Source organism: Geotrypetes seraphini, chromosome 2, assembly GCF_902459505.1.
Source record: "Geotrypetes seraphini chromosome 2, aGeoSer1.1, whole genome shotgun sequence".
NCBI lineage: Eukaryota > Metazoa > Chordata > Amphibia > Gymnophiona > Dermophiidae > Geotrypetes > Geotrypetes seraphini.
Genome location: NC_047085.1, coordinates 511,395,559 through 511,405,197, shown reverse-complemented (window position 1 = coordinate 511,405,197; position 9,639 = coordinate 511,395,559). Strand labels below are relative to the sequence as shown.

General features: G+C 44.4%; 1 protein-coding gene across 9 annotated transcripts in view; it reads right to left on the bottom strand.

Moving 5' to 3' along the window:
- LOC117355233 (zinc finger protein 271-like) overlaps positions 1 to 9,639 on the bottom strand; it is a 906,970-nt gene that overhangs the window by 516,764 nt on the left and 380,567 nt on the right. The window lies entirely within an intron of this gene.

The window sequence follows — 9,639 nt, the reverse complement described above, 5'->3', positions numbered from 1 at the left end:
ATGGATACAGTTAAGGGCAGGGCAGGATTAATTTGTGGAGGGTCCCTAGGCACACAAGTACACTGGGCCCCGCCCCCATGTATCTACTTTATTTCTTTTATTTTAAATTTCAAAACAAAGATTACCATAGCAGTGCCAGTGTACAGTTTTTCTTCTATGCAACCTCCAAACAAAACTCCCCTTCCTAGAGGAAGAGATCTTCAGCTGGCAGGGCTTTGGGAAGCCCACCAATTTATATTTTGCATTTGGGTAGGAGGCATGGAGCATAGCGGGAAGATAATTTAGTGCCCATCATTTTATTGGACTAATATATTTCTTTTTCTTCAGATCAGTAAACTATACTGCTGTTACAGTATCCCTGTCCTGACCTGAGGAAAGGAGTTATGGTCTCTGAATTAGTAAAAACAAAACCCAGTATCATCTTATTTCCATTTTCTATTAATAAACGATTATCAACACAGCTACAATAATACCTTATCCTAAAGTAAAAATAAATAAATAAAACAAATAGAAATTTTTATTCTACCTTTGTTGTCTGGTTTCTGCTTTCCTCATCTTCTCATCATTCTCTTCCTTCCATCCACTGTCTGCCCCTTCCAGAAAATGTTTGTCTCCCTCTACCATCTCTGCTCCTGCCCCCTCCCCCCCTCGTCTGGCATCCATCACCTTCCCTCTGTTCCCCTCATAGTCTGGCATCTCTCTCCTTCCCACCCCCCCTTGTGGTTTTTAGCATCTCTCTTCTCATTTCCTTCACTCAGATGTGATAACTCTGTGTCCTTTCCCATTCTTTGGCATCTCTCTCTTCCCTTTCCTTTTCTTCTCTGGTCTTCCTTCTCTATTTTCTGCCTCTGTCTAAATTAAATTCTTTCTCCATGGACAAGCAGTATAAGTCAGCCCCACTTTTGGTGACATCATCTATGTTCTCAATTCAGAATTGCTCTCCCAGAGCTCAGGTGAGGCTTTGGGAGCCTCATCTGAACATGTGCAGGTAGCCTTCCCTAATCCAGTTTAGTTCATCCACCCTCCCAAATGGACAGATCACGCTGTCCATTCAAAAAGAAAAGAAAGAAAAGGAAAAGAAAACGATGGCAGAAAGAACAGAGAAGCCTGCCAAAAAACCGGGTTTCAAGAAATGCCCAGACTGCAAAAGGAAAATGAGCTCCACGGACCCCCACAAGGTGTGTGTCCGTTGCCTTGGGGAAGCTCACCTCATGACTGCCTGCCTTCAATGCCTAAAAATGTCTCTGAGGGCTCGAAGAAACCGGCTCCAATCCCTACAGAACCCGGGAGAAGACCAATGGAGGAAGGAAAAAACTCAGCCAAAAAAGGCCCAAAGAACCCCTCTGGCACACCCGACTCCAACAAGAACTTCCCCGGGACTCCAAGCCGCAGACCCGACTTACCTGCAGCCTGAAGACGCCCAACAACAGCAAGGCAGACTGCTCCATCGGACGCTGCAGGACCAAGCGGAGACCGATGATGTAGAAGCTAAGTGGTTAACACTGAAATCAGCCATACATGAAGCAACTAGCCGCTTCATAAAATCAGTAAATAAACGATAAAGAAACAATAAACCCCAATGGTTCACCGCGGAGATCTCGCACCTCATAAAGAAAAAAGCGTTTCTCTCCTACAAGTGCACGGAGAAAAGAGAGGCAAAGGTAGAATATAGGACCAGGCCTACAGCGGTCAAAATGCCAGTTAGGGAGGCAAAACTTCAAGTGGAAAAAATTCTGGCAAAAAACATTAAAAAGGGGGACAAATCCTTCTTCAGGTATATTAATGACAGAAAAAGGAACACAGGTGGGATAGTACGCCTTAGAAGACTGGACAGAAGTTACGTGGAAGCAGATTCCGATAAAGCCGAACTACTGAATGAATACTTCTGCTCAGTCTTCACCTGTGAGGCACCGGGACACGGTCCGCAGTTGAAGGCAACACAAAGCAGAGAAGACCCGTTTCAGAATTTTGAGTTCACACCAGGTGAAGTTTACAGTGAACTGGCAAGACTCAAGGTGAATAAAGCCATGGGACCAGACAATTTGCACCCAAGAGTGCTCAGAGAATTGAGCGATGTCCTGGCGAAACCGTTGGCTGAGCTATTCAATCTCTCCCTAAGTAAGGGGAAAGTTCCCCTGGACTGGAAATTAGCTAATGTCGTTCCTCTGCATAAAAAGGGTTGCAGGGCAGAGGCTGCGAATTATAGACCGGTGAGTCTCACATCAATAGTGTGCAAACTCATGGAAACACTAATTAAAAGCAAATTGGACACGATCTTGAATGAAGGGAATCTTCGGGATCCCAGTCAGCATGGATTCACCAAGGGTAGGTCCTGCCAATCCAATCTCATCGGCTTCTTTGACTGGGTAACAAGAAAGTTGGACTTGGGAGAGTCTTTGGACGTCGTGTACCTGGACTTCAGTAAAGCTTTTGACAGTGTCCCACACCACAGGCTGCTAAGCAAGATGGAATCGATGGGGTTAGGAGAGACACTAACTGCATGGGTCAATGATTGGCTGAGTTCGGCAGACTTCAGAGGGTGGTGGTTAATGGTACCCTCTCTAAAACATTGGAGGTGACCAGTGGAGTGCCTCAGGGCTCGGTCCTGGGTCCACTCCTTTTCAACATATTCATAGGGGATCTGACTCAGGGGCTTCAAGGTAAAATAACACTATTCGCCGATGACGCCAAACTATGTAATATAGTAAGTGAATGCAGTTTACAGAATTATATGGCGCAGGACCTGCTTACATTGGAAAGTTGGTCCTCAACCTGGCAGCTAGGCTTCAATGCTAAGAAATGTAAGGTCATGCACCTCGGAAGCGGAAATCCATGCAAGATGTACTTCTTGAATGGAGAAACTTTAACTAGGACTTCAACTTTAACTAGGAGATTTAGGAGTAATCATTAGTGCAGACATGAAAACTGCCAATCAAGTGGAGAAGGCTTCATCTAAGGCAAGGCAGATATTGGGTTGTATCAATAGAAGTTTCGTCAGCCGAAAGCCTGAAGTCATAATGCCGTTGTACAGGGCCATGGTGAGACCTCATCTGGAGTACTGTGTGCAATTCTGGAGGCCACATTACAGTAAAGATGTGCGCAGAATTGAATCGGTTCAGCGGACGGCCACCAGGATGATCTCGGGGCTCAAGGGTCTCTCGTACGAAGAGAGAGTGAACAAATTGCAGCTCTACACTCTCAAGGAACGTAGGGAGAGGGGAGACACGATCGAAACATTTAAGTACCTCACGGGACGTGTTGAAGTGGAAGATGATATTTTCTTTCTCAAGGGACCCTCGGCCACAAGAGGGCACCCGCTCAAACTCAGGGGCGGAAAATTTCATGGCGACACCAGAAAGTATTTCTTCACAGAGAGAGTGGTTGATCATTGGAACAAGCTTCCAGTGCAGGTGATCGAGGCAGACAGCGTGCCAGACTTTAAGAATAAATGGGATACCCATGTGGGATCCCTACGAGGATCAAGATAAGGAAATTAGGTCATTAGGGCATAGACAGGGGGTGGGTAAGCAGAGTGGGCAGACTTGATGGGCTGTAGCCCTTTTCTGCCGTCATCTTCTATGTTTCTATGAAAGAGATGGAAGATGGATGGTTAGCACGGAGAAAGAAGAAAGAAGGAGAGCCTGATCAGAAGACAACCAGACCAACATGGGACCAACAAGATTTGAAAAATGACCAGACAACAAAAGGTAGGAAAAATAATTTTATTTTCTGTTTTGTGATTACAATATGTCAGATTTGAAATGTGTATCCTTCCAGAGCTGGTGTTGGACCGCAAACGTGAGCTAGGATTTAATAGAGAAAGGAAAAGTATTTTTTTGTTTGTTTATTTTGTTTACACCACAGGACCAGTGTAGGTAGGAGAGGGCAATGGGGGTGAAGAGGCTATAAAATAAACCCACCAGGATGTTTGGAAAAAAACACCCAATTGGTCAAGAAAATCGAATCGAATCGAAAAATCTATTCAATAGGCTGAATCGAATCGAATCAAAATTTTTTTTCCTGAATCGGGCAGCACTACCCAGCAGTCCACTCATGCGGTGGCCCTTAGGTCAAAGACCAGTGCCCTGAGTCTAGCCTTATCTGTGTACGTTCTGGTTCAGCAGGAACTTGTCTAGCTTTGTCTTGAATCCCTGGAGGGTGTTTTCCCCTATAACAGCCTCTGGAAGAGCGTTCCAGTTTTCTACCACTCTCTGGGTGAAGAACTTCCTTACGTTTTATGGAATCTATCCCCTTTTAACTTTAGAGAGTGCCCTCTCGTTCTCCCTACCTTGGAAAGGGTGAACAACCTGTCTTTATCTACTAAGTCTATTCGCTTCATTATCTTGAACGTTTCGATCATGTCCCCTCTCAGTCTCCTCTTTTCAAGGGAAAAGAGGCCCAGCTTCTCTATTTTATTGTACATGTTACACACCCTAGGCTATCTTTATACGCATTATTACATTACATTACATTAGTGATTTCTATTCCGCCGTTACCTTGCGGTTGAAGGCGGATTACATTCAAACTAAAAACAAGAATTACATACAAATTAAAAGGAATAGAATAAGCGATGACATAGAATTTTTTAAGGTAATAAACATTGGATAAAGAGTTACCAAAGGGAAGTGGAGGTCTTTAGGAGGTAAGAATATGGTGAAATTATGGGTTTTAGATAACATTTGATAGATAAAAGTGTTGTTAAGAGTAAGAGATTTTAAGAGTAGGTGTGGTTAGGACTGTTTCAGGGCTTTCTTGAAGAGTATAGTTTTTATTTCTTTTCTGAAAATCTTGTAGTCTGGGGTGGTTAACAGTAGGTTGGAGATTTGGTTATCCAGTTTTGCAGCTCGAGTGGCTAGGAGGCCATCATATTGTTTTGACCGTTTTACTTCCTTGATCGGGGGAGGTGTGAAAGGGGAGTGCGTTTTTCTATGTCTGGTTGAGGTTGCTTGGATGAGGCGATTGTTTAGGTAGGCCGGGCTGTTTCCGTTTAGGGTTTTGAATATCATGCAGTAGAATTTCAATAATATTCTTTCTTGGATTGGTAGCCAGTGTGACTTGATGTAGGCCTCTGTGATATGATCATGTTTCCTCAGTGAGTCGATGAGTCTCAGAGCAGTATTTTGGATTGTTTGTAGTTGCTTGGTCATCGTGGCAGGGCAGGGGAGGTAGAGGATGTTGCAGTAGTCTAGCAATCCTAGGATTAGGGATTGCACTATGAGCTGGAATTGTGTTCTTTCACTAAGGCGTGCTAGCTGTTTTAGCACACGCTAAATATTAGTGCTCGCTAATGCGTCCATTATATTCTATGGATGCGTTAGCGTTTAATGCACCTTAGTTTAGAGAGCATCAAGGAGGATGGAGATTTCTCAGGGTTTAAGCTCAATATGGACAAATCTGAGGCATTAGCAACTGACCCAATAGGGTGTGGGTTTTCCTTTACATTGGATGGAGAGACACTTTCGATATTTGGGCATTAATTTGTCCGTATCCGCAACACTTATATCAAGTTAACATATCTCCCCTCCTAAAATACACCAAGCAACGTTTGCTCCAGTGGCAGATGCTGCCTTTATCTCTGGGCGGTCATATCGCCCTTTTCAGATGATCCTATTTCCGAAATGGATCTACACTTTTCATCGAAACTGAGATTGGCATTGCCTCAGACGAGATCTCTAGCTATTGTTGGGTTGGCAAAAAAACCAAAGCTGCGGTTTGACCATCTGTTGGGCCCTTGGATGAGAGAAGGATTGGGTCTCCCTGTCCTGTGCTTCTATAATTAGGCTTGCTTACTCAGATATATTAGAGATTGGATCCTAGGGGGTCTCTGTGTTTACCCCGCTGACTCTTGAACAAGTTTTTTTGCACACTGAACCTGATTTTTTGATTACATGTGTGGAATTCCGTTTTACCCTCATAGGCCAAAGCTAGTCAACTGCTGAGATCCTTGAGACAGGCCTGGCGTAAACGAATGGATACTCTACATCAGGGGTAGGGAACTCCAGTCCTCGAGAGCCGTATTCCAGTTGGGTTTTCAGGATTTCCCCAATGAATATGCATGCACTGCTTTCAATGCATAGTCAATGGGGAAATCCTGAAAACCCGACTGGAATACGGCTCTCGAGGACCGGAGTTCCCTACCCCTGCTCTAAATTATAACCCTCTAGCCATTGATCTCTTACCCTTACAGAGGAATTTAGAGTTCCTCCTGTGACTTACCTCCAGGGTTTTTGTGCGTTGGAATGCCCAGCGGGCACAGCTTGTAGTGCACGTTTTGGATGCAGAAGGATCTATGCTATCCTATCTTAAGCTTATAGAGGTCCTGGGGGTTGGACCAAGAGATTTCTACGGATACATTCAAAAGAAACATTATATACTAGCTTTGCAGGCCTCGGGCTTATCCACTGGGGTCTATAAGAGGCTACAAGAATTGTTTACAGAGGAGGAGGAAGGCTCTTTGTCAGTCACTCAATTGCATAAGATCATTTGGGACATAGCGCCCCCTAAAGCATTTGATGATCTCTTGCATCACTGAGTAGATGAGCTGGGTGTACCAGTTAGGGAAGAGGAGTTGTGTCAGGCTATCATATGCATTCTGGCACTCATAACCAGTTCAGAATGGAGAGAATGTACTCATAGGATCATACACGGAGCATATTTCACATAAATTGAGGCTCATCATTCAGGGCTGATCCCTAAGGAGAGCCTTTTGTGATCAAAAACTGAGCTATTTGGGAGGTTTATGGGGAGTCTGGGTTGTGCCTTCTCCCTGGGGGGTTCTTTTGGGCAAGTCTGCGGCCTGTGGGGTGTATGGAAGAGGAAGGACTCTGCTTTTTCAGAAAGCATGCAAGATAGGTCACAAATTTATCATGCAGTGCTGGCACCAGATCTGCCACTGGGATTTTGGCACTGGAGCAATCAACTCCATAGGCTGCAACTCTTTGAAACCATGGAAGTTCGGCTGTCTTTCAAATGTAGAAAAACTTTCTTACAAGTATGGGACCCATATATTTGCTCTTTACCACCTAGAGCTAGGAGTCTGATTCTCAATGAGATGACCTGAAGGATCACTCATGCAGAGTAGAGAATGACATGGGGACAAATTTGACCCCCATCCCCGCAGGAACTCAATTTCCCTGTCCCATCTCCATGGGTTTTGTCGCTGTCTCTGTCCCATTCCTGCAAGCTCTGCCTTAACTGCACAAGCCTCGAACACTTATGATTTTAAAGTGTTTGAGGCTTCTACAAGTGAGGATGGAGCTTGCAGGAACAGGAAAAAGAACTCGCGGGGATGAGAAAATAGCTCTCCCAGGGACAGGGAAAAATTTGTCCCTATGTCATTCTCTAATGCAAAGTTTCGGCTTGGGAGGGCATGGACATTTAGATGACGATTCATGGGATGGACTTGTCTTTTGCTATGGACTCTCCTTACTCTAGAATATTTCTGTTTTGTTATATATTTAGCTGCTTATTCATTTGTTTTGGATTTTGGGGGGAGTTGTTTACCAGGTTACTGAGAACGATGACATGTACTGTACTGTACTGAATATTCTGTTTATTGCTGTATTATGTGCTGTTATCAATAAAAATTGTTTAAACATATGACAAAGACAGTCCTGGGCAGGCCAATGACTCTGGGTGCGAAGACCATCCAGATGAGCTCCCCGAGCACTTTCTGATGGAGGGTTGTGAAACAAAAATCCTCTGGACAAATTGGAAGAGTTCATCTACCACTGCAGCAACTGTCGAAGCAAAGGAGTGACTACAATGGATTGAGAGAGTGGGTCAATTGCTCGAGACCACTGAGATGCGAGAATCCACTGAGGCGTCTTGAGGTGAAGTCTCGCAAACAGAGTAACATGCACTGTGGAAGCCATATGACCCAGAAGTACCATCATTTGTCTGGCTGAGACTGATGGTAGATGATAAATCTGAGTGCAAAGCTGAATCAAATTGTCTTGTCTTTGCTGAGGGAGAAATGCCCTGAGATGAATGGTGTTGAGCAGGGCTCCTATGAATTGTAGAGGCTGAGACGGTTGAAGTTGGGATATGGGAAAACTGATTTCAAAACCCAACTGTTGAAGGAAGAGAATTGTCATACAAGTTGCTATTGTCACCCCTTGTGAGGTAGGATTCTTAATCAGCCAGTTGTTCAAGTAAGGAAAGACTTGAAGGCCCCGAGACCATAATGTTGCTGCTACTACAGCCAGGCACTTGGTGAATACTCTGGGAGAGGATGCAAGGCCAAAGGATTGTACTTTGTATTGATAATGGTGGTGAGCCACCTGACATCTGAGGAATTGCCTGGAGGCCAGACGCTCTGAAATGTGAGTTTAGGCTTCTTTCAGATCCAGAGAGCATAGCTAGTCATTTTGATCTAAGAGAGGATATAAAGTTGCGAGGAATAATATCCAAAACTTTTCCTTCACTAGAAACTTGTTGAGACCCCTGTGGTCCAAAATTGGACGAAGAGCTCCCATCTTCTTTGGAATGAGAAAATACCGGGAGTAAAACCCCAAGTTTTTCTGTGCAGGAGGAACCCCTTTCAATAGCTTGGAGAAGAAGGGATTCTTTCTCCCAAAGAAGAGACATAGATACATAGAAACATGATGGTAGACAAAGGTCAAATAGCCCATATAGTCTGCCCATCCGCAGTAACCATTATCTCTTTCTCTCTCCGAGAGATCCCATACGTGCCTATCCCAGCCTCTCTTGAATTCAGACTTAGTCTCTGTCTCCACCACCTATTCCAGGAGTCTGTTCCACGCATCAGACGTCTGCTGATGGTGAAAAAGAGACTCTCTTAGAGGATGACCTGGAGAAATGTCAAAAAAATGAAGAGAGTATCCCTCTTGAATAACTGTTAGAACCCCCAGGGCTGTGGTAATCAGTTCCCAGTGAGGATAATAGTTGAAGCCGTCCTCCAATCGGTTGAGGGAGAGGCTGGGAAAGAGGAATAGCGGCTATGCTCTCGAGAAGCACGTCAAAAAGACTGAGCAGGCTTTTGGGAAGGTGCTGTTTGAGTTTTTTAAGGACGTGGTTGCTTCTGTTTCTTCTGTGGTCTATGGGGGATGGGCAGCAGATTGGAAGAAAAAGGCTTGAAAGGCTTGGAAGTTGAAGGTTTAGGCTTAAAGCATCCCAATGTTTCAGTGAGCATTTGGATATCATTTTCAATAGAATCACCAAATAGCTCATCACCCAAGCAGGGAATGTTAGCCAATCTATCCTGGAGGTTGACATTAGAGAATGACACTGTGACTGTTCTCCTCTGATTCAACCAGAAAAAGGAAGTTGCGTCAGAGGAGAAGTTTCCGGCAGCCGCACGTGGCTGAAGAAAATGAAGAGGCCTCAGTAGGCAAAGCCCACAAGGTGAAAACTGCGAGGATAAAAAATGTCCCCAGCTGTGTTTTACTTTTTTTAATTTTAACTCAAATTAAATATGCAGATAAAACTTTAGCGGCCTATGGTTTTGATGGGTTTTTTTGTGTCGGTGGTGCGAGCATTGTATGCTCTTCCACAGGCTGGAATAGTGTTGAAAGATTTTGAAACGGACCGGTTCCCGATTTCTAGGGGGATGAGACAGGGTTGCTCCTTATCTCCGTTGCTTGTGCTTACATTGGACCCCCTAATTCGGGATATACA